The sequence below is a fragment of the Canis lupus genome, chromosome 10 (genome assembly GCF_003254725.2).
Source record: "Canis lupus dingo isolate Sandy chromosome 10, ASM325472v2, whole genome shotgun sequence".
Taxonomy (NCBI): domain Eukaryota; kingdom Metazoa; phylum Chordata; class Mammalia; order Carnivora; family Canidae; genus Canis; species Canis lupus.
In genome coordinates, this window is record NC_064252.1 from 17159237 (window position 1) to 17184518 (window position 25282).

Genomic DNA, 25282 nt, shown 5'->3' on the forward strand with positions numbered 1-25282 from the left:
CTATATGTTGGCCAATTGAACTCCAATAAAAAATAAATTAAAAAAAGAAAAAAATACTTGATAATTTCCCTTTCAGTGATGTGTCAGGGAAGTTTTTCCCATCTGTGTTTCCTTCAGAAACATTTCCAGTTGAAGAGCAGGAATAGGCTGTCCAGACTATTTATGGAACATTTGCCTTGGTGCTGAAAACTTGGGTAATATCCTAAGATATCTTTAATTTGTTACCATCTCTGCATGTAGTAAGGTAGTGCCCTGTAGTCTGGGTTATGAAATTCCTATATCTGCGGTTCTTCCAGCTCCTAATTTACAATGAAAGAACCAGTATGTAACCGAAGGAAATGGACTGAATAACCATCCTTCCTAGTGTCTATTTGCACCAAAGGATTTCACAGGTTTCCTAAAGTTTTGCCTATTTTAATGGATGAATGAAAATAATTCCCCTCTTTAAATAGGTTATTTAATGAATAATGAAATTATTTAGCAAAATTGTAATTTCCTTTGAATCTCTATATTTCTTTTTGTGATGTTTGGAATCTAGTTCTTGGATTCTTTTTTACTTTTTTTTTTTCACCTCTGGATGAGTGGAAGATCGTTCACTTATTGTATAAGAAAGGAATTACAGCTGGGAAACGAACTAGGGGTGTTGGAAGGGGAGGAGGGCGGGGGGTGGGGGTGAATGGGTGATGGGCACTGAGGGGGCACTTGACGGAATGACCACTGGGTGTTATTCTGTAACACTGGGTGTTATTCTGTTCAATTGCTAAATTGAACACCAATAAAAAATAAATTTATTATTAAAAAATTTTAAAGAAAAAGAAAGGAATTACAGGAACACCTGGGTGGTTCAGTGGTTGACCATCTGCCTTTGGCTCAGTTCATGATCACAAGCTCCATATCAGGCTCCCTACAGGGAACTGGCCTCTCCTTTTGCTTATGTATCTGTCTCTCTCTCTCTCTCTCTCTCACATGGATAAATAAAATCTTAAAATATGAAAAGAACTGAATTACAAGGGAACCCTAAATTACTTTCAGTCTTGATCAGGCACAGGGGAAAACCAAAGAGGCTTTGGGTAAACTCCTAGGCCATTATTGTCCAGGAATACCATGGTACTGTTCTGGAGAGAGATAAATAGATTGACTCCTGATCTAGAGGCACACTGAGAAAGTAGACCAAATATTCAGTGTAGTGCAGCAAGTAGCTTTGGAAGAATTGATAACAGTTCAGCATTTGGGCAATGTCCTAACAGGAAGAAAAAAATAATTTTGTTGATTACCCTAATATCCTAAACAAATCAGTATCTTCCTTCATTTGGTGCCTTTTCTGGCAGTACAGAGATGGTATTACCACTAGTGGAGGGTATATGAAGACTTTGGGTAAAAGACTTTTAATTACAACTTTGATCCTTTCTTTCCACCTCAAAGGAAATTGAGGAAGTTTAGGTAATTGTTTTGTTGACTACCTCTCCTCATTTCTAGGTCGTGCTCTGATTCTTTTACCTATGCCAATGGGATTTGTAGCCTGGAAATGTCAGGTACACAACCAAAATCCTTGTGGAAGGTATGTTGCTCTAATGGAGGAGGCAAAATCATATCCAGAGAAGATACATCTCAGTTATGATAGACCCATGGGACTTTAAGTCATTGTCCATATGGTGTACATTCAATATTACAATCAATTTTGGAAAGTCTCTCCCAAGTAAATCTGCAGGGCAGGAATCACACTGAAGAAAAGTTTAGTGTTTTCAGTTAAGGGGTCACAGGTTGTGGTGACCCTTAGGTGGGGAGTAAAGGAAAATCTGTGGGCTATTTGATATCTACAGTGCATAGGATATGTCTCCTCCAAGGATGAGCAGCACTAACACGAGTAACATTTAAGAAACAACTAGGAGCACCGGGTTGTACCAGGGATTGATGAGAATGACTGTGCATATTTCTAGATAATTCATCTTAAATCCATAAGCCTACAGAGGAATCTGAGTGTTTCGTTTTTCCTTGTAACACCTTCATTCCTTTGAACTGGAGGGTTTTTCTAGGGCTTGGTCTTGTTTTACCAAGAAGATATACCTTTTTTGCAGTGTTGATTTTGATTACACTATTTACAGATGTCCTGGGTGATTCATTTAGGGTGTGGTACACCAAGGTGTGTCACCTGCAGGCCCTCCCACTGCCCTTCTTGTCTCCTTTAATGCAAAATTAAAACCCTTTGCAAAATATCTTTTTTTTAATAAAATAATTTTTATTGGTGTTCAATTTACCATCATACAGAATAACACCCAGTGCTCATCCCGTCAAGTGTCCCCCTCAGTGCCCATCACCCACCCACCCCCACCCCCCACCCTCCTCCCCTTCCACCACCCCTAGTTCGTTTCCCAGAGTTAGGAGTCTTTATGTTCTGTCTCCCTTTCTGGTATTTCCCACACATTTCTTCTCCCTTCCCTTATATTCCCTTTCACTATTATTTATATTCCCCAAATGAATGAGAACATACACTGTTTGTCCTTGTCCGATTGACTTACTTCACTCAGCATAATACCCTCCAGTTCCATCCACGTTGAAGCAAATGGTGGGTATTTGTCATTTCTAATGGCTGAGTAATATTCCATTGTATACATAAACCACATCTTCTTTATCCATTCATCTCTACCAATGGGTTGTGATCCACGTAAAAGTTTCATTTCTGTTTTTATGTATGTTTATGAGTAAGGTCTCCAATTTTGGGTTTAGCTTGGGTGACAGCAGGAGATGAGTTACTATTCAACAGCACCTCTTTCAATTCATGAATGAAATGGAAAGTCATTTCCTAGTCTGCCTGGAACTTTTAATTGCCTGATTATTTAATTAGTTTGTTTTGTATCTATTTCATTTTGCATAATTGTATTATGGTAATGGCTTTCTTTATGGTAGTGCATTTTCAGGATATCCCCATGGGTTAAAAAAGGTTGTTTTATAATATAGTGGTGTCGTTTATAACCAATTCTTACCCCTTCCTCTATGTCTTCTTCTTCCCTTATGAAAGATCCTAATTCTGTTTTAGGAAAGCGATGCGGTCACCTAAAATACCTACCAACACATGAGTACATTTACTAAGTGCCACGGTTAATTTAGTCTTTTGATGATGCCAAGAGTGAATAATTTGCTTGGGTGTGCCCTCTGTTTAAACATGTCCCAATATGAGGGGGCACATCTATCCTAATCGTGTGTGGGCCCATTTCTGGACTGGATCCCATAACCTTAGTGAATGTACTCTGACAAGTCAGATGCTTAAGTTCCTGAGACAACCAAGCCTCCAGGAAGGGTCCTGTGCAGAGGAATGGGACCTAGTACATGCCACAGTAAGGTCTACAGAATAATGAGAAGTCTGTATTGACTGGATCTGAGGAAGCAAGGAAGGAGCAGGAAAGGGGCCCACTCAGAGCTAGTGCAGCCAATGCCCACTGCCTGGCAGACCTTATCCCCAGCTGCTCACACAGTTACTGAGACCCACAGTCAGTGGAACCATGTGTGGCTTAGATTTCATCCATTAAGCCACCTGTCTATAACCCAAGTAACCACTTTCCTACTTTAATTCATAGTAAGTGCTCATCATGGTTGGTCAATTGAAGGAAATCCAACTGCAGGCAGAGCTGCCATTTGACAGTTGCTTTAGAATGTCATGGATTCTGAGTCAGTTTGGGAGATGGGCAGACCACTCACTGGTCACTGAGGGTGGTCAGGTGGTCCAAGGGAGTGCTCTCAGTGACACAGCTGATAGTGTGAATGCTGGGGAGGAGGGCCACACTTCAGCTTCTTGTCCATTCTAAGAGGCTGTACTTGGGGAAATGCATTGTAGTTGGGGTCAGGGTGGGAGGTGGGAGATTGATTTAGAATTTTCACTTTTCTCTTTTTGCTCAGGGACCGCCTCCAGGGTATGGAATATCTCCCGTAGTGAACCTAGAGCAGGAGAATTTGAGGAATAGATTGACAGAGCTCCAGGTCCAGGAGTATTTGACTTGAACTCATGTGCCTAAGGGACATTTCAGGGGTTATGAGAATCTTATCCAAACTGAAACAACTGCATTCCTCTTCTGGACCCGCCACCCATCAGTTTGGTAACTCTTGGTAAGTTACCAACATCATGCTTTCAATGAATGTGTTGTTCCTTCATTTTCTATTGTGTCACAGAAGGATTTGCCCACACAGTAGCTGCTAATGTGCTCCCCATCTTCGTTACTTTAGGCCCCGCCTTTGAAACACCATCCCAGTGACTTTCAGAAATATAATACAACTTGCTTAATCAAGGACTTTATGTTGTGAAGAGGCCTTCCAGAACATATTTAATTTCTTATCACCAACCTTTCCTCATTTGTTCTTTCCCCCAGCGACTATTTGACTTTCTCCTTCTTTGCCTTTGGCTATTCGAGTTTCCAATGTTACATCATGCAGTATTTGTCTTACAACTCCTGGTTCATTTCCCTTAACATAATGGCGTCCAGGGCCATCCATGTTGTCAACAATGTTAAGATTTCCTTCCTCTGAAGGTGAGATAATATACCATTTTATGGGTAGACTCAATCTGATCATCAGTAGACATAAATTTGTTTCTATAAGTTTGGCTGTTGTGACTAGTGCAGAACATGCAGATATCTCTCCGAAGTTCAGATTTAAATCTTTGAAATGTGTTTCTGAAGAGTCATTGTGCTGCTGTATATTGTAGTTTTTAAAAAAATTTTGAGGGACTTCCATATTGTTTGTCATAGTGACTGCATCATTTTACATTGTCTCGAGTCTTTTTTTTTGAGTTTTAAGTATAGAGCAATTCCATGTCTTATTTGAGCCCCAATGAATCAGAACCCCTGAATCAGATGGCTCTTCTAGGCAAACAATGAAGAATGGGATCAAAAATTTTGAACTATGAAAAGGTTATCAGTCACTCCTTATGGTCTTCTGACAGTAAGATATTAAGATGTTATTCTATTTCATTGCTGTTTGAAGAGTTTAGGTTCAGGAGACTCCAAAAATAATACATACCAAGGGTTGTAAATCTCTGTGCCTCCTCAAGTGAGCAAGGACATTCCATTGGGTATAAGAACAAAGGACATCATATAAATGGCTCAATTGAAGGTACCATGGAAATTCAAGCATGGATTTAAATATAACTATTCTAGGGACACCTTGATGACTCAGTCATGTAAGTGTACAGCTCTATTTTTAAAAAATTATTTTTATTGGAGTTTAATTTGCCAACAGATAGCATAATACCCAGTGCTCATACCGACAAGTGTCCCCCTCAGTGCCCATCACCCAAACACCCCAACCACCAACAAACCTCCTTTTCTACTACCCCTTGTTTGTTTCCCAGAGTTAGGTGTCTCTCATGTTTGTCATTCTCACTGATATTCTCACTCATTTTCTTTGAGGCACCTCCACACAGTTTTCCAGAGTGGCTGCACCAGGTCACATTCCCACCAACAGTGCAAGAGAGTTCCTCTTTCTCCACATCCGCTCCAACATTCGTGGTTTCATGTCTTGTTAATTTTCCCCATTCTCACTGGTGTGAGGTGGTATCTCAATGTGGTTTTGTTTTGTATTTTCCTGATGGCCAGTGATGCAGAACATTTTTTCATGTGCTTGTTGGCCATGTCTACGTCTTCCTCTGTGAAATTTTTGTTCATGTCTTTTGCCCATTACATGATTGAATTGTTTGTTTCTTTGCTGTTGCGTTTCATAAGTTCTTTATAGATCTTGGATACTAGCCCTTTATCTGATACGTCGTTTGCAAATCTCTTCTCCCATTCTGTAGGGTGTCTTTTAGTTTTGTTGGCTGTTTCTTTTGCTGTGCAGAAGCTTTTTATCTTGATGAAGTCCCAATAATTCATTTTTGCTTTTGTTTCTCTTGCCTTCGTGGATGTATCTTGCAAGAAGTTATTGTGGCCAAGTGAAAAAAGGGTGTTGCCTGTGTTCTCCTCTAGGATTTTGATGGAATCTTGTCTCACATTTAGATCTTTAATCCATTTTGAGTTTATCTTTGTGTCTGGTGTAAGAGAATGATCCAGTTTCATTTTTCTGCATGTGCATGTTCAATTTTCCCAGCACCATTTATTGAAGAGACTGTCTTTTTTCCAGTGGATAGTCTTTCCTCCTTTGTCGAATATTAGTTGACCTATAAGTTGAGGATCCACTTCTGTATTCTGTCCCATTGATCTATGTGTCTGTTTTTGTGCCAGTACCACACTGTCTTGATGACCACAGCTTTGTAGTACAACCTGAAATCTGGCATTGTGATGCCCCCAGATATGGTTTTCTTTTTTAATATTCCCCTGGATATTCAGGATCTTTTGTGATTCCACACGAAACTTAACATGATTTGTTCCAATTCTCTGAAGAAAGTCCATGGTATTTTGATAGGCATTGTATTAAACGTGTAAATTGCCCTGGGTAACATTGATATTTTCACAATATGAATTCTGCCAATCCATGAGCATGGGATATTTTTCCATCTCTTTGTGTCTTCCTCCATTTCTTTTAGAAATGTTCTGTAGCTTTTAGGGTACAGATACTTTACCTCTTTGGTTAGGTTTATTCCAAGGTATCTTATGCTTTTGGGTGCTATTGTAAATTGGATTGACTCCTTAATTTCTCTTTCTTCAGTCTCATTGTTAATGTATAGAAATGCCACTGACTTCTGGGAATTGCTTTTGTATCCTGTCACACTGCCAAATTGCTGTATGTGTTCCAGCAATCTTGGGTTGGAGTTTTTTGAGATTTATGTACAGTATCATATCATCTGCGAAGAGGGAGAGTTTGACTTCTTCTTCTTTGCCAATTTGAATGCCTTTTATGTCTTTTTGTTGTCTGATTGCTGAGGCTAGGACTTCTAGTACTATGTTGAATAGCAGAGGTGAGAGTGGACATCCATGTCTTGTTCCTGATCTTAGGGGAAAGGCTCCCAGTGTTTCCTCATTGAGAATGATATTTGCTGTGGGCTTTTCGCAGATGGCTTTTACGATGCTGAGGAACGTTCCCTCTATCCCTACACTCTGAAGAGTTTTGATCAGGAATGGATGCTGTATTTTGTCAAATGCTTTCTCTGCATCTATTGAGAGGATCCTATGGTTCTTGATTTTTCTCTTGCTGGTATGATGAATCACATTGATTGTTTTACGAGTGTTGAACCAGCCTTGCATCCCGGGGATAAATCCCACTTGGTCATGGTGAATGATCTTCTTAATGTATTGTTGTATCCTATTGGCTAGTATCTTGTTGAGAATTTTTGCATCTGTGTTCATAAGGTATATTGGTCTATAATTCTCCTATGTGGTGGGGTCTTTGGTTTTGGAATTAAGGTGATGCTGGCCTCATAGAATGAGTTTGGAAGTACTCCATCTCTATCTTTCTGAACAGCTTTAGCAGAATAGGTATGGGTTCTTCTTTAAACGTTTGATAGAATTCCCCTGGGAAACCAGACTGGCCCTAGACTTTTGTGTCTTGGGAGGTTTTTGATGACTACTTCAAATTCCTCCCTGGTTATTGGCCTGTTCAGGTTTTCTATTTCTTCCTGTTCCAGTTTTGGTTGTTTGTGTTTTTCCAGAAATGGTCCATTTCTTCTAGATTGCCTAGTTTATTGGCATAAAGCTGTCATAATAAGTTTTTTTAATTGTTTGTATTTCCTTGCTACTAGTGGTGATCTCTCTTTCTCATTCATGATTTTATTAATTTGAGTCTTCTCTCTCTTCTTTTTAATAAGGCTGGCTAATGGTTTATCTATCTTATTAATTCTTTCAAAGAACCAACTCCTGGTTTTGTTGATCTATTCCACCATTCTTCTGGTCTCTCTTTCATTGAGTTTTTTTCGGATCTTTATTAACTGCCTTCTTCTGTTGGTGGAAGCTTTTATTTGTTGTTCCTTTTCCAGCTCCTTTAGGCTGAAGGTTAGCTTTTGTATTTGAGTTCTTTCTTGTTTTTTGAAGGATGCTTGTATTGTGATATATTTCCCCCTCAGGACTGCTTTTGCAGTCCCCTTTAGTTTTTCTTGGAGACCTGGTTTGGTGGTCACATATTCTTTCAGTTTTTGCCTATCTTGGAAGCTCTTTCTCTCTCCTTCTATTCTGAATGAGAGCCTTGCTGGATAAAGTATTCTTGGCTGCAGGTTCTTCTCATTTAGGACCCTGAATCTATCCCGCCAGCCGCTTTTGGCCTTCCAGGTCTCTGTGGAGAGGTCTGCTGTTAACCTAATACTTCTCCCCATAAATGTTAGGGATCTCTTGTCTCTTTTTGCTTTATTGATCTTTTGTTTATCTTGTAATTTGCAAGTTTCACTATTAAATGTCAAGGTGATGAGCGGTTTTTATTGATTTTAGCAGGAGATCTCTCTCTCTCCTGGATCTGAATGCCGGTTTCCCTCCCCAAATTAGAGAATTTGTCACCTATGATTTGTTCAAATACACTTTCTGGACGTCTGTCACCTTTAATTCCCTCTGGAACCCCAATTAAACGTAGATTTCTCCTTCTGAGGCTGTCATTTATTTCCCTTATCCTTTCCCCATGATTTTAATTGTTTTTCTCCTTTTTCTGAGCTTCCTTCCTTGCCATCAACTTGTCTTCTATGTCACTCACTTGTTCTTCTACCTCATTAACCTTCATCGTTAGAACCTCCACTTTGGACTGCATCTCCTTTAATTGATTTTTTTTTATTGGTGTTCAATTTACTAACATACAGAATAACACCCAGTGCCCGTCACCCATTCACTCCCACCCCCCGCCCTCCTCCCCTTCCACCACCCCTAGTTCGTTTCCCAGAGTTAGCAGTCTTTTTTTTTTTTTTTTTTTATTTTTTTTTTTTTTATTGGTGTTCAATTTACTAACATACAGAATAACACCCAGTGCCCGTCACCCATTCACTCCCACCCCCCGCCCTCCTCCCCTTCTACCACCCCTAGTTCGTTTCCCAGAGTTAGCAGTCTTTACGTTCTGTCTCCCTTTCTGATATTTCGCACACATTTCTTCTCCCTTCCCTTATTTTCCCTTTCACTATTATTTATATTCCCCAAATGAATGAGAACATATAATGTTTGTCCTTCTCCGACTGACTTACTTCACTCAGCATAATACCCTCCAGTTCCATCCACGTTGAAGCAAATGGTGGGTATTTGTCATTTCTAATAGCTGAGTAATATTCCATTGTATACATAAACCACATCTTCTTTATCCATTCATCTTTCGTTGGACACCGAGGCTCCTTCCACAGTTTGGCTATAGTGGCCATTGCTGCTAGAAACATCGGGGTGCAGGTGTCCCGGCGTTTCATTGCATTTGTATCTTTGGGGTAAATCCCCAACAGTGCAATTGCTGGGTCGTAGGGCAGGTATATTTTTAACTGTTTGAGGAACCTCCACACAGTTTTCCAGAGTGGCTGCACCAGTTCACATTCCCACCAACAGTGTAGGAGGGTTCCATTTTCTCCGCATCCTCTCCAACATTTGTTGTTTCCTGCCTTGTTAATTTTCCCCATTCTCACTGGTGTGAGGTGGTATCTCATTGTAGTTTTGATTTGTATTTCCCTGATGGCAAGTGATGCAGAGCATTTTCTCATATGCATGTTGGCCATGTCTATGTCTTCCTCTGTGAGATTTCTGTTCATGTCTTTTGCCCATTTCATGATTGGATTGTTTGTTTCTTTGGTGTTGAGTTGAATAAGTTCTTTATAGATCTTGGAAACTAGCCCTTTATCTGATATGTCATTTGCAAATATCTTCTCCCATTCTGTAGGTTGTCTTTGAGTTTTGTTGACTGTATCCTTTGCTGTGCAAAAGCTTCTTATCTTGATGAAGTCCCAATAGTTCATTTTTGCTTTTGTTTCTTTTGCCTTCGTGGATGTATCTTGCAAGAAGTTACTATGGCCGAGATCAAAAAGGGTGTTGCCTGTGTTCTTCTCTAGGATTTTGATGGAATCTTGTCTCACATTTAGATCTTTCATCCATTTTGAGTTTATCTTTGTGTATGGTGCAAGAGAGTGGTCTAGTGTCATTCTTCTGCATGTGGATGTCCAATTTTCCCAGCACCATTTATTGAAGAGACTGTCTTTCTTCCAATGGATAGTCTTTCCTCCTTTATCGAATATTAGTTGACCATAAAGTTCAGGGTCCACTTCTGGATTCTCTATTCTGTTCCACTGATCTATGTGTCTGTTTTTGTGCCAGTACCACACTGTCTTGATGACCACAGCTTTGTAGTACAACCTGAAATCTGGCATTGTGATGCCCCCAGATATGGTTTTCTTTTTTAAAATTCCCCTGGCTATTCGGGGTCTTTTCTGATTCCACACAAATCTTACAATAATTTGTTCTAACTCTCTGAAGAAAGTCCATGGTATTTTGATAGGGATTGCATTAAACGTGTATATTGCCCTGGGTAACATTGACATTTTCACAATATTAATTCTGCCAATCCATGAGCATGGAATATTTTTCCATCTCTTTGTGTCTTCCTCAATTTCTTTCAGAAGTGTTCTATAGTTTTGAGGGTATAGATCCTTTACATCTTTGGTGAGGTTTACTCCTAGGTATCTTATGCTTTTGGGTGCAATTGTAAATGGGATTGACTCCTTAATTTCTCTTTCTTCAGTCTCATTGTTAGTGTATAGAAATGCCACTGACTTCTGGGCATTGATTTTGTATCCTGCCATGCTACCGAATTGCTGTATGAGTTCTAGCAATCTTGGGGTGGAGACTTTTGGGTTTTCTATGTAGAGTATCATGTCATCGGCGAAGAGGGAGAGTTTGACTTCTTCTTTGCCAATTTGAATGCCTTTAATGTCTTTTTGTTGTCTGATTGCTGAGGCTAGGACTTCCAGTACTATGTTGAATAGCAGTGGTGAGAGTGGACATCACTGTCTTGTTCCTGATCTTAGGGGAAAGGCTCCCAGTGCTTCCCTATTGAGAATGATATTTGCTGTGGGCTTTTCATAGATGGCTTTTAAGATGTCGAGGAATGTTCCCTCTATCCCTACACTCTGAAGAGTTTTGATCAGGAATGGATGCTGTATTTTGTCAAATGCTTTCTCTGCATCCAATGAGAGGATCATATGGTTCTTGGTTTTTCTCTTGCTGATATGATGAATCACATTGATTGTTTTACGGGTGTTGAACCAGCCTTGTGTCCCAGGGATAAATCCTACTTGGTCATGGTGAATAATTTTCTTAATGTATTGTTGGATCCTATTGGCCAGTATCTTGTTGAGAATTTTTGCATCCATGTTCATCAGGGATATTGGTCTGTAATTCTTTTTGGCGGGGTCTTTGTCTGGCTTTGGAATTAAGGTGATGCTGGCTTCATAGAACGAATTTGGAAGTACTCCATCTCTTTCTATCTTTCCAAACAGCTTTAGGAGAATAGGTATGATTTCTTCTTTAAACGTTTGATAAAATTCTCCTGGGAAGCCATCTGGCCCTGGACTCTTGTGTCTTGGGAGGTTTTTGATGACTGCTTCGATTTCCTCCCTGGTTATTGGCCTGTTCAGGTTTTCTATTTCTTCCTGTTCCAGTTTTGGTAGTTTGTGGCTTTCCAGGAATGCGTCCATTTCTTCTAGATTGCCTAATTTATTGGCGTATAGCTGTTCATAATATGTTTTTAAAATCGTTTGTATTTCCTTGGTGTTGGTAGTGATCTCTCCTTTCTCATTCATGATTTTATTAATTTGAGTCTTCTCTCTCTTCTTTTTAATAAGGCTGGCTAATGGTTTATCTATCTTATTAATTCTTTCAAAGAACCAACTCCTGGTTCTGTTGATCTGTTCCACAGTTCTTCTGGTCTCGATTTCGTTGAGTTCTGCTCGAATCTTTATTAGCTCCCTTCTTCTCTTGGGTGTAGGATCTATTTGCTGTTTTTTCTCTAGCTCCTTTATGTGTAAGGTTAGCTTTTGTATTTGAGTTCTTTCCAGTTTTTGAATGGATGCTTGTATTGCGATGTATTTCCCCCTTAGGACTGCTTTTGCTGCTTCCCAAAGATTTTGAACGGTTGTATCTTCATTCTCATTAGTTTCCATGAATCTTTTTAATTCTTCCTTAATTTCCTGGTTGACCCTTTTATCTTTTAGCAGGATGGTCCTTAACCTCCATGTGTTTGAGGTCCTTCCAAACTTCTTGTTGTGATTTAGTTCTAATTTCAAGGCATTATGGTCCGAGAATATGCAGGGGACAATCCCAATCTCTTGGTATCGGTTCAGACCCGATTTGTGACCCAATATGTGGTCTATTCTGGAGAAAGTTCCATGTGCGCTTGAGAAGAATGTGTATTCAGTTGAGTTTGGATGTAAAGTTCTGTAGATATCTGTGAAATCCATCTGGTCCAGTGTATCATTTAAAGCTCTCGTTTCTTTGGAGATGTTGTGCTTAGAAGACCTATCGAGTATAGAAAGAGCTAGATTGAAGTCACCAAGTATAAGTGTATTATTATCTAAGTATTTCTTCACTTTGGTTAATAATTGATTTATATATTTGGCAGCTCCCACATTCGGAGCATATATATTGAGGATTGTTAAGTCCTCTTGTTGAATAGATCCTTTAAGTATGATATAGTGTCCCTCTTCATCTCTCACTACAGTCTTTGGGGTAAATTTTAGTTCATCTGATATAAGGATGGCTACCCCTGCTTTCTTTTGAGGACCATTCGAATGGTAAATGGTTCTCCAACCTTTTATTTTCAGGCTGTAGGTGTCCTTCTGTCTAAAATGAGTCTCTTGTAGACAGCAAATAGATGGGTCCTGCTTTTTTATCCAGTCTGAAACCCTGCGCCTTTTGATGGGGTCATTAAGCCCGTTCACATTCAGAGTTACTATTGAGAGATATGAGTTTAGTGTCATCATGATATCTATTCAGTCTTTGTTTTTGTGGACTGTTCCACTGAACTTCTTCTTAAAGGGGAATTTTAAGAGTCCCCCTTAAAATTTCTTGCAGAGCTGGTTTGGAGGTCACATATTCTTTTAGTTGCTGCCTGTCTTGGAAGCTCTTTATCTCTCCTTCCATTTTGAATGAGAGCCTTGCTGGATAAAGTATTCTTGGTTGCATGTTCTTCTCATTTAGGACCCTGAATATATCCTGCCAGCCCTTTCTGGCCTGCCAGGTCTCTGTGGAGAGGTCTGCTGTTACCCTAATACTCCTCCCCATAAAAGTCAGGGATTTCTTGTCTCTTGCTGCTTTAAGGATCTTCTCTTTATCTTTGGAATTTGCAAGCTTCACAATTAAATGTCGAGGTGTTGAACTGTTTTTATTGATTTTAGGGGGGGATCTCTCTATTTCCTGGATCTGAATGCCTGTTTCCCTTCCCAGATTAGGAAAGTTTTCAGCTAGAATTTGTTCAAATACATATTCTGGCCCTCTGTCCCTTTCGGCGCCCTCGGGAACCCCAATTAAACGTAGGTTTTTCTTCCTCAGGCTGTCGTTTATTTCCCTTAATCTATCTTCATGGTCTTTTAATTGTTTGTCTCTTTTTTCCTCAGTTTCCCTCTTTGCTATCAACTTGTCTTCTAGGTCACTCACTCGTTCTTCCACCTCGTTAACCCTCGTCGTTAGGACTTCTAGTTTGGATTGCATCTCATTCAATTGATTTTTAATTTCTGCCTGATTAGCTCTAAATTCTGCAGTCATGAAGTCTCTTGAGTCCTTTATACTTTTTTCTAGAGCCACCAGTAGGTGTATAATAGTGCTTCTGAATTGGCTTTCTGACATTGAATTGTAATCCAGATTTTGTAACTCTGTGGGAGAGAGGACTGTTTCTGATTCTTTCTTTTGAGGTGAGGTTTTCCTTCTAGTCATTTTGCTCAGTGCAGAGTGGCCAAAAGCAAGTCGTATTGGGAAAAAGAGAAAAAGAGAGGAGAGAAAGAAGGAAAGAAAAGAGAAAGAGAAAAAAAAAGGGAAGAAAAAGAAAAAAAAACGAAAAAAAAAAAAGAAGAAAAAGAGAAAGAAAAAGAAAGGAGAAAAAAAGGGGGTGGGGGAAGGAAACAAATCAAAAAGCAAAACAAAACAAAAACAAAAACAAACAAACAAAAAAAGAACCACCGGGGAGTATCTTCTGATTCTGTGTTCTTTAAGTCCCTTGGCTTCTCCTGGAAGTTGTCAGTCTAGCTGGTGTTCTGGGGGAGGGGCCTGTTGTGCTGATTTTCAGGTGTTAGCACTTGGGGGAGCTGCTGTGCCCCTGCCTGGTGCAGGGCTCAGTGGGGGTTGTTTACCCCGTGAGGCCGCAGGAGGAACAGCCCCAGTGGCGGGGCAGCTCTGGAAACCTGGATTCAGCTCCGGCAGGAACTCCGTCTGCAGGGCCTGGAGGCTCCGGGGCGGGGCCGCTGATCTGCTCAGCTCGGGGCAGGAGCGTCCTTGCTGTCCTGGGCCCTCCCGGCCTCTGCCTGTCCCGGGGGAGGCCGGATCCTGGGCTGTGTCACGGCGCCCTGTGCTCCGGAGCCTGCGCTGTTGGATTCGCGCTCCCCGGCCGCGCAGCCCCCCTCCGCGGAGCCGCCGCCCGAGCCCCTCCAGCTGCTCCGTGTCCCGCCGTGCGCGCTGCAGCCCTTAGGGAGCTCGGCGCACTCTCCTGGGCGCGCAGTTGCCTTTACTGTCCCCGGGAGCCCGAGGGCATCCTCGCTCTCCTGGGTCCTGCTCCAACTCCCTGCGAGCCCCTTTCCGCCCGGGAAGGTCGGTGCAGCTCCTGCGTCTCCGGGACGGGGCTCTCCTGTCCTGGGGACACTCGCCCCGGCCTCAGCCCGGCTCCTCGCGGGGCCCCTCCCCCTTGGAGGCCTTTGTTCCTTTATTTCTTTTTCCCCGTCTTCCTACCTTGATAGAAGCGCGAACTCTTCTCACTGTAGCATTCCAGCTGGTCTCTCTTTAAATCTCAGGCCGAATTCATAGATTTTCAGGATAATTTGAAGGTTTTCTAGGTAGTTTGGTGGAGACAGGTGATTTGGAGACCCTACTCTTCCGCCATCTTGCTCCTCCCTCTCCTTTAATTGATTTTTAATTTCGGGCTAAATAGATCTAAATTCTGCAGTCATGAAGTCTCTTGAATCCTTTATGCTTTTTTTCCAGAGCTACCAGTAGCTTTATAATTGTGCTTCTGAACTGGCTTTCTGACATTGAATTGTAATCCAAATTTTGTAACTCTGGGAGAGAGTACTATTTCTGATTCTTTCTTTTGTGATGAGTTGTTCCTTCTAGTTATTTTGCTCAGTGCAGAGTTGCTAAAAACAAGTTGTAATGGAAAAAAGAGAGAAAGAGAAAAAGATGGGTGGGGGTAAAACAAACAGAAAACAAAAAACAAGGAGGTGTATCCTCTGATTCTATATAAGTCCCTAGACTTCCCCTGGAACTTTCCAGCGGTGCTTGGTCACGATCTTGCTTCCCCTGCCCTTTCAGCTGGTCTCCTTGGGGAGCGGCTGCTGTGCTGATTCTCAGGTCTGTGAACCTGTGGGAGCTGCCCCGCCCCCTGCCAAGTTCATGGCTCAATGGGAGCTGTTTATCCTGTGATGTGTCTGCTCCCTGGCTGCTCAGCTCCATCCCAGGCACAGGGTGACAGGAGGAGGAGCAACAACAGCGGTGGTGGCCAGCTCTCCGGCTCTGAAGTCAGGTCCAGCAGTAACTTCCACAGCTCCCAGTCCACAGGGGCCTGGTTGTTCTTGGGGCAGGGGCGGGGGCTGCTGATCTGTACAGCTTCGGGGCACTTTGTGGCCGGAGTGTCCCTGCTCTCCTGTGTCCTCCTGGCCTCCACCTGCCCCAGGGGAGCATAGGATCTTGGGCTATGTCCCCTGGTGCCTTGTGCTCCGGGGCCTGCACTGCTGTAATCAAGCTCCCAGGCTGTGCTGCCCTACAACCTGCAGAGCCGGTTAGTTAGGAGTGATTGATTGATTTGGGGGAGAGAAAGGGAAAGGGATGGAAATAGAGAACATGAGTGGGGACAGGGTTAGAATGAGAAGTAGGCTACCCATGAGCTATAACACAACATGGAGCTGAATCCTGAACATGGGATCATACCTTGTCCACAAGGTGGACAATTAAGTGACTGTTTCACTAGTAACGTTGATATCATTAAGTATCACTTCCATTCAGATCATCTGGAAGAGAGTAATGACCAAAGGATCATAGGGTGCATCTAGAAGGACACAGAGTACCCATCAGTACATTTTTATACCACTCAAGAATAACTCAGGTAGGGGTGCCTGAGTTGCTCAGGCATTTACGAGTCTGCCTTTAGCGCAAGTCAGGCTCTCTGAGACCTAAAATCAAGCTTAGTGCAGGGCTCTCCACTCAGGAAAGGGTATGTTTTTGCCTCTCTCCCTCTCCCTTCTCACCCTCTTCTCTTTCTCTCAAATACATAAAGTGAAGCTTGAAGAAAACTAGAGAATAATTTTGGGACTGTTGCTCATTATAAATAGAGGGCTAGAGAATACAGAGGCATTTGGTTACCAGCATGGTCTGATCTGCACTGTTGGGCCACCCTTGGTATCAGGACTCTAATATGTGCTGTGTAATGATTTTGTTTTTTTGTGTATGTTTTGTTTTTTTGAGAATGTTTACTGAGTAAATATATATTGGCATATTGATCTACAATAAAAATAAATAAATAAATAATCTGATTTACTTGAAAAAAATAAAAGACCTCTGTGTTTCAGAAAAAAATAAAGTCTTTTGAGGTTTCCCTACTGTTTTTATTTTTTTATTTTTTTAATTTTTATTTATTTATGATAGTCACAGAAAGAGAGAGAGTGAGAGAGAGAGAGAGAGAGAGAGAGAGGCAGAGACACAGGCAGAGGGAGAAGCAGGCTCCATGCACCGGGAGCCTGATGTGGGATTCAATCCCGGGTCTCCAGGATCGAGCCCTGGGCCAAAGGCAGGCGCCAAACCGCTGCGCCACCCAGGGATCCCTCCCTATTGTTTTTAGCACTAAAGTCAGCAGTTTTATTTTCTGTTGGGTAGTTTAAATGTGTGTCAACTCCAAGACCTTCTAAAGCACACTCTCACACAGGTGGCTCTGCATGGTAAATGATGAGTAATGGGATCAAATATTTGAACGCTGAGAAAATTATCACTCATTCTTGTATGGTTTTGACAGCAAGAGGTCAGCATTTCACTGTATTGTAATGCATTTCCCAGGGTCTTATTCAAGTACATGTGACAACAACATTCCTAACCTTTCAAATCGATCTGCTATCTCCTTGAGGATGTGGGACAGCAAATCCTGTATCTTGGAGATAACAAAGGACATACTAAATAAAAAAAAAGGACATACTATACAAATTATTCAATGGAAGATACCATGGAAATTCATTCACTGAGTTGATTCAAGATTAATTATTCTAGTGGCACCTGGGTGGCTTTGTCAGTTAAGTGTCTAACTCTTGATTTTTACTTAGGTCATGATCTCTGGATCCTGAAATTGAACCCCATGTTGAGTTCCGCATTGGCTATGGAGTCTGCTCTAGATTTTCTTTTTCCCTCTGCCCCTCCTCTCCTCATACTTTCTCTTTCTGCCTTAAAAAAAATAATAAAATGAATCATTATTCTAGTTTACTCAGTGTGGCATACCTACGAGAATCATACTAAGGCATATTATTTTCGTTTCATGTGTGTACATTTTAATTTTCTATTGAGTCATTACTTTATAACCACAGTAGAAAAATTTAATTTACAACTCAAGTTTGATCTCATTCGATGGTAGATATTATGAAGCTAGTGTTTGATTATTAGTTTGTTGTTAAACATTACCAAAAATTGATCTTATTACTTTTTAATGAATAGACTTTATTATTTAGAATAAGTCAGAATAATTGAACAAGTAATATAATCTGTTTCCCTATATCCCTATTCCCTGGCACAGAATTTCCACAGTTATTAAACCTTGCATCATTGTAGAACATACCTTTGTCATGAAGAAGAAACCAGTATAGTGATATTGTTATTCATTGAAGTCTACCATTTCTATGAAGGTCAGCTCTGTGATGTGCCATAGTTCAGGTTTTGACAAATGCATAATATCATGCATGCACCATGTACAGTGTCAGTTCACTGCCTTTAATTCCCATGATTCAACTGTTAATGCTTATGCACTTTCTATAGAAATCTTAGTAACCATTTAGATTTGTCATCTGTACAGCTTTCTTTTTTTTTCACAATTAGAGTCATAAAACATGTCACTGTTTGGGATTTCCTTATTTTTTTAACTTTTAATTGTTCAATTAATGTTCATCCATGTCTTTTTGGTGGCTTGATACCTCAATTATTTTATTTCTAATATTTATTTAGTGGGAAAAAGTGCAAGTGTAAGGGGTAAGGGCAGAGGAAGACGGAGAGAGAATCTTAAGCAGGCTCCAGGCACAGCACGTGGCTGTTGCGTGGCTTGAACTAAGATCCTGAGGTCATGATCTGTGGAAAAATCCAGTAAGAAGCTTAACCGACTGAGACACAGAGGCTCCTTAAGAGCTCAATCACTTTATTACAAAATAGTATTTCCATGTATGGGTTGAACTGAAGTTTCTCTTTCATTCGCTTATAGAGGGACAGCCTAGTTGTCTCTAGTTTACGTGATCCTAAATAAAGCTGAATTTATTTGAAAAACAAACTTGAATTTCTTGGGAAAAGACAGGTTTCATGGACTAATCATCTGAATCAGTTTGGATTAGACCCATTAGAAAACAAATTTCAAATGGATGTAAGATGGTGGGGTAGAGGTCCTCATGTCAGCTAGTCCCCTATATTTAGCTACATAACTTTCAAGCCATCCTAAACACCAGTGAATTCAAGCTGAAGTCTAAACAAGAATGGCTGACTCTATAAATAAAAAGTGAAAAAATTATGCACAGTGGAGTGTGGAGAAATAAAATGGAATGGATTTATCAGAGGATAATGGGCAGAGTGGGGGTGGGAGCACGTGTAAGCCAGCTGCAGGAAAGTGAAAGAGCCTTGAAATTCAAAATCTGGACCTTTAGAAATCTGCTCCTCAAGAGACTTTCCTCCCTAAAATGGGCTCATTGGTGAAATGGTGCAGAACCACAAGTAAGTTAGTAGGGATCTCTATATTCCCGGAGGCCAGAAAGTACCCATGTGCCTGAGCCAGCAGAGTTCCCAAGTATTGGTTCAAGAAAATGAATTTAAATCAGCAAGCCTGGGAGAATGTTTAGGTTGTGGAGCCATCAACCAAGATCACCGGCTGGGCCAGATGACCGTGGTCCATGTTGGGTCCATACAGGGGACTGGAATACATCCTCCCCATTCATCTGGGAGACGCAGAGTGGGTGACCATTGGAGAAGTTGAATCTTCTCCTTGCAGGGGGGTCAGCAACCACAAAAAGGGATAAACCTCCACTTCTTCCAGGAAGAGGGGGATGAGAGCAAAAGCAGCAAAGACTCTGCCTGAGGAAACCTAAACTTTGCATATTTCAGTGTCTCCCCCCCATGTCTACGAGGGGGTAATTGGAGTAGGCAGGCAATTTGGCATCTCCAGATTTGTCAATCATCGCATCACTCATCTCTGGGGCTGGAGATCGATGTGCTGGTCTTTTTTCCTCTCACCCCCAAAATAAGCATGAAAGATTCTAGGGAACAAAATGCTCATAGAGCAAACAGCTTACAGTGAGACTGGCTCCCTGACAAGGTCAGTGAAGCTACCCAGGCAGAGACACCTGAGAATATGTGCAGCAGGCTATTCCTGGGACAATCACCTGGAAGGACAGGTGACCTGCACATTTCCTGACCAACAGTACTGGAACTTCCACAACTGGGGGAACATAGCATAGCTATTCAAGGTTTTTCTTTTATGATTCATTTTTCTTTCAAGATAAAATTGTACTCTATTTTTTCATATATTCCCAATTCACCTAATTTCTTATTTAATCAACTCTTCTTTTTGAAATCTTTCCTTTTTAACTTTTATATTTTAATGACATAATTTAATATCACTTGTGAAATGGAGAGCATAGGAAAAGACATTTCTCCAAAGAGGACCTACTTGTGGCCAAAAGGCACGTGATAGAATGCTCCACATCACTTGTGAACAGGAAAATACAAATCAAACCCACAATGAGATACCAAATTACACTGGTGAGAATGGCTAAATTTAACAACTACTGTTGGCGAGGATTTGGAGAAAGGGGTACCCTCTGACACTGACGATGGGAATGAGACGTGGAACAGCCACTCTGGAAAACAGTGTGTAGGGTCCTCAGGAAGCTCAAAATAGAGATTCTGTTACAAAGTGTTTCCTCTCAAATACCACCCTTGTCTCCCCAGATATACTCCCGTCTAGACAGCAGAAGTTGGTTGCTGTGCAGCTGCATTCACTGTGAAAGGACTATGATGTCACACGTTCCCATGGTGATGAGAAATATACCTCTGCCTTTCTTCCCAACTCTACTCTTTGAGCTGAGCAGTTCAAAGTTGATATTGAGTGAGTTCTCAGCTCTCTATCTAGCATCTTTGATGATGGGCAATCTCAATTGTTGCTCCTGCGAAGGTATGTTTATAAGGATCTTCTGAAGATGTCTTTGTTACCAACTGGATAGTTAACTGTTTTTCAAACTATTTTTCTTATTGTTTAATGTTTCCTCTCCCCGAATTGTCATGCGGAGTCGTACCTATGTGTTTTCGTTAGTTCTAGTCCTCCATTTCTATTTTTTGGTTATTCTACCAAACTAGCTGTCTTAATATTGTGCCTCCATTTCGAAAACATGTCTTACTTCCTATTATATCCTGCATCCCTCATGATCACTTGGAAGAACAGGTGACCCACACCCCTCACCTTTGTCACCACAAAGGTCCTCACAGGGGGAAATATGGCCACATCTATTTCCAGGTTTTGGTACTGTCCCAAATTATATACTCAAATTATTCATTTCAGAAATTAAGTGTGAATCCAGAAAGGTTGATATGGAGGATATTTGACATTGTTTTATCAATGGTTTACAATGTCTTCCTTATTGTTTCTCCCAAAATGGGTATGTAGTTCTGTATTTGCGGGGACATGTTGCTACCTTCATCTAAATGGTTGCCCAAAGGTCACCCTGTGAATATGAGTGTCTATGTTTCAATTAATGTCACAAACACACATTACTTTTTACACTTTGGGCATTTTCCAAAGTTACACTTTTTATAGATACTAGCTTTATTCTAACCCTCATCCCATTTCTCCCCATGTAAGGTGTAAGCATGGTGAAAATATGATATTTTTCTCAACTATGTAACAAATAGCCAGTCTACTTGCATTGAAACATGTATATATAATTAGTTAATTATACCCGATCCCGGGTCTCTATGATCAGGTCCTGGGCTGAAGGCAGGCACTAAACCACTGAGCCACCCAGGCTGCCCAAGATTTCCTTCCTCTTAACGTGGGATAGTATTTCATTGTAGAGATTAATTTTTTCCTTTTGTTAATCAATAAACATGAAGTCTTTTCCTTTATCTTGGGTGTTGTGAAAGGTGCTGTAGAATATGTGAAGATATCTCTGTGAAATTCAGAATTCAATTATTTTTGATCTATTTGCCAAAACTCAGATTGCTAAATTATATGACAGATCTTTTTAAATATGGGGGGGGGAACTCCATGTTGTTTTTCGTCATGCTTTTTCAGTTTATATTCTCTGTTGGCTTCTTTAAGAATACGGCAACTCCAAGGCCTTTCTACAGCCCACTATGACTCAGGTTTCTCTGCAAGTCAATGATGTGTAATGGGGTCAAAAGTTTGAACTCTGATAATGTTATCACTCATTTGGGATGGTCTTCTAACATAAAGATGTCAACAGCTCTTTCTATGGTCATCCATTTCCCAGGATCTACAGTCAGAAACCCAAAACAAAAACTATTTTGAAACCAATTGTGTACACCTGGACTGAAAAGTGGGCGAAAATATTTCAAGTTTGCAGAAAAGAATAATTCATCCATCAAAGGAGTCAATGGAAGGTAACATGAAAATTCATTCATTAAATTGACTCAAGAAATATTGTTCTAGGGGCACCTGGCTGTTTCTGTCAGCTAAGTTTCTGCCTCCTAGTTTCAGCTCTGGTCATGACCTGAAAGTCATCAGATTCACCCATATTCAGCATGGAGCCTGCATAGTACCTTCTTTTCTTTCCCTCTGCTCCTCTCCTCCTTACACTTTCCCTTTTGCTCTCTATACAATAAAAAAATCAAAGAATCATTATTCAATTTTGCTCAGGGTGCCATACTAAAGACAAATATACTAAGCCATATTCTTTATTTTTCATGTGTGAAAATCTTAATTTAAATGGCCAGTCATTAGTTTATACCGAAATAGTAAAATCGCATTGAGAACTCTATTTGGTCAGATTTAATGGTAGGTGTTGTTAAGCTAACACTTGGACATATTAGTCCATGTTAAATATTAGCAAATAAACCTCTTATGTTTTAATAAATAGAACATATACTGACTTTAGAGTTAGGGAGTGTCACAATGCAGCATATAATATAAAATATCCCTATCACCCTATTGTTTGGGGCACAATTTCCAGAATTATTCACAACTACATCAGCGTGAAACATTTATCACAAAGTACAGAGCGATGTAGAGATATTATTATTATTGATGTAGACAACTTATATTAAGGACTGCTCTGCATTAGGGTGTGTTTTACATATGCATAATATTAGTATCCCACGACCTAGGGATGATGACCTGAGCCAAAGGGAGACACTCAACCAAAGAAACCACTCTGGTGCCCACATTATTACTGCTTTTAAAATCAGGACAAGATAACCCACAAGGTTACATTAGTTTCAGGTGTACCACACTTGATTGAACTTATGGTTATTGAAACTGTGCTCACCTCAAGCATAGATACTATGTGTCCCCGATAGAGCACTATTACCATTCCATTGATCATATTCCTTATGCTGTACCTTTCACCCTGTGACTTTTTTAATGAATATGTTGAAGCCTGTCCCCTCCGCTCTTTCTCATAACTATGGCTATTTGTAAATGGTATACATTCAGTATTTAAATCTCTCCCACAATGGATGATTTTAAAGATAACAGATTAGTGAAAAATGCAGTAGAGTAATAGACTGAATAGAACAGAATATAATGATTGCCTAACATTGAAAACACCTACCAAAAGACGGTTGAAATCAAGTGCAAAACCGTACAAAAGAGATGACAGCATATGTGGATCTACAGAGGCAGAAATGGTTTTGGAAGACATCAAGAAGGTAGCAACATTTAGCTGGGCTTCAAAACAAGCTCTATAAGCAAAGGTAACCTATCTTTGGATTCGCTGTGCACATAAGTTGTATTTTACATTGATTATTTCATGTTACTTAAAGTTGTCATTGCTTTTTTTAAAAAAAGTTTTTATTTATTTGAAAGAGAGAGACAGTGAGACAGCAAGAGAGAGCATGTGCAAGGGTAGGGCAGAGGGAAATGTGGAATCACAACCCCACTGAACAGGGTGCCCAAAAAGGAGATGGATCCCAGGCCTTTGGATCTTGGCCTAAGCTGAAGGTTTTTCCTCATCCAGCAATGATGATGGCCTAGCAGTAGCTTCCTTTATGGTTATTATCCAGCCATTACCATCCAGTCTTCCCCTGTATCCATATAAACACTGATCTCACTAATACCTGAGCACCACAAACAAAGCACTGATAGTTATCCTGTGTACTCCTAGATGTTGCCTAGGCTGTGGTACCAGGTGTTGTCCACCAAAACTCAGTGAATAACTCTCCACCCACTTCTGTGCTAAGTCTGCCCCATTTTGCCTGAATTAGAAATGCTGCTCTCTTGGTTTTCCTCTTTTTGATGTGAATACACATATAATAAGGAACAGTGTATTTTTGGTGTAAAGACTATTTTGGTGGTGTGTTGGAAGGGGAGGATGTTAACTCTGGGGTAGGGGACATTTACTCAGAAGCACTTTCTCCACCTTGAATTCTGAATTTGGAAATTCTTCTTCAGTCAACTTGAGGGATCAATCCCCCAGAAAAAGCTCATGCTTTCTCCATGGGTGTAATCTGTCTTCATTTGGGGGCCCATGGCATTACTACTGTTGTTCATTTGGAGTTCAATACTCACCAGGAGTACCTATGACAAAGTACACACATGAACCGACCCCCACCTTATCCTCTTATGTGTAACTGCAGATCATCTCAGAAAACATCTAAATCTGGTATGTATTCTGGGATCAATCTCTTTCTTGGAAAAATCTCAAATAGTAAGGCAGATAGGGCAACCTTGTTGTACTCAGTCTGGACAGACACCCAGATTCCATGTTCTGAAGCTTGGGGTGTGTGAGATAGGCAGCTTTTCTAGCTAAGAAAACAGGCCCATGTTTCTACAATCCTAGAGAGCCAAAGTATTATCTCTGTGTGGAGTGGGTATGAGTAAAATAGGATTGGGGAGGTGACTTGTTGACTCTATACAGTGTGTGAGAGTGCGAGTGTATGTGTGTATGAGAAAAAGAAGATCAGGACAGAGGAAAATAAAGACATAGAGACACAGAGAAATGCAGAGATAGGGAGAAGGAGAGTGAAAGAGTGAGGTAGATTCTGCAGCAGATATGTCCCACTGACACCACTCGATGGACTTAGTCAATATTCTCAAAAGAAAAAAAAAACAAAAGAAAAAAACCTCATTACACAGCATATTTTAGAGTCATAAGACCATGGGTGGCCAAACTGTGCATATCAGCCCATTCTGGGTAACCAATTTCTTCATATTCTCCAGTCCTCCATTTATAATGAGCAAGAGTCCCCAAATCACTCTCTAATTTTCATCAAGCTTTAGTATTTGAGAGAAAGAGAGCAGAACAGGGTGAGAGGGGCAGAGAGAGAGAGAGAGAGAGAAACACACCCTTTGCTGAGCAGGGAGCCCCACAGTAGGCTTGATTTCAGGTGCCAGAAGGCTGACCTGAGCTGAAGGCAGACTCTTAAATGACTGAGCAACTCAGGCACCCCTCCCTGAGTTATTCTTGAGTGGCATGAAAATGTACTGATGGGTACTCTGTGTCCTTCTAGATGCATCCTATGATTCTTTGGTCATTACACTCTTCCAGAAGATCAGAGTGGAAGTGAAATTAATTTTGTCAAGGCGAGCTTGAGGATCTTTAACCGAGGAACGAATGTCACTTTCTTGGTTTCTTTCCACACAAATTCCAATGAAAATCAGACAGTGTCCATTTGGGATGATATACATAATCTTCCAGCTTGGAAGAGTGTGGAGTGGTTGCCTCTTGTCAAGCATTACCTTATTTGAGAAGATGTTTATGTTGGCGACACCAAAGCTGGAAATAAACAGCATGATGGGGTAAATTACCTCAGCAACAGTT

At 40.7% G+C, this 25282-nt stretch overlaps 1 long non-coding RNA gene across 1 annotated transcript; it reads left to right on the top strand.

The window, feature by feature from the left end:
* The first annotated feature begins 3737 nt into the window (after nt 1-3737).
* Nucleotides 3738-25282, top strand: LOC112665284 (uncharacterized). Its single transcript, XR_003140306.3, has 5 exons — nt 3738-3752; nt 3892-4098; nt 20238-20460; nt 21776-21905; nt 24972-25282. It is a non-coding gene; the product is annotated as an uncharacterized LOC112665284 (long non-coding RNA).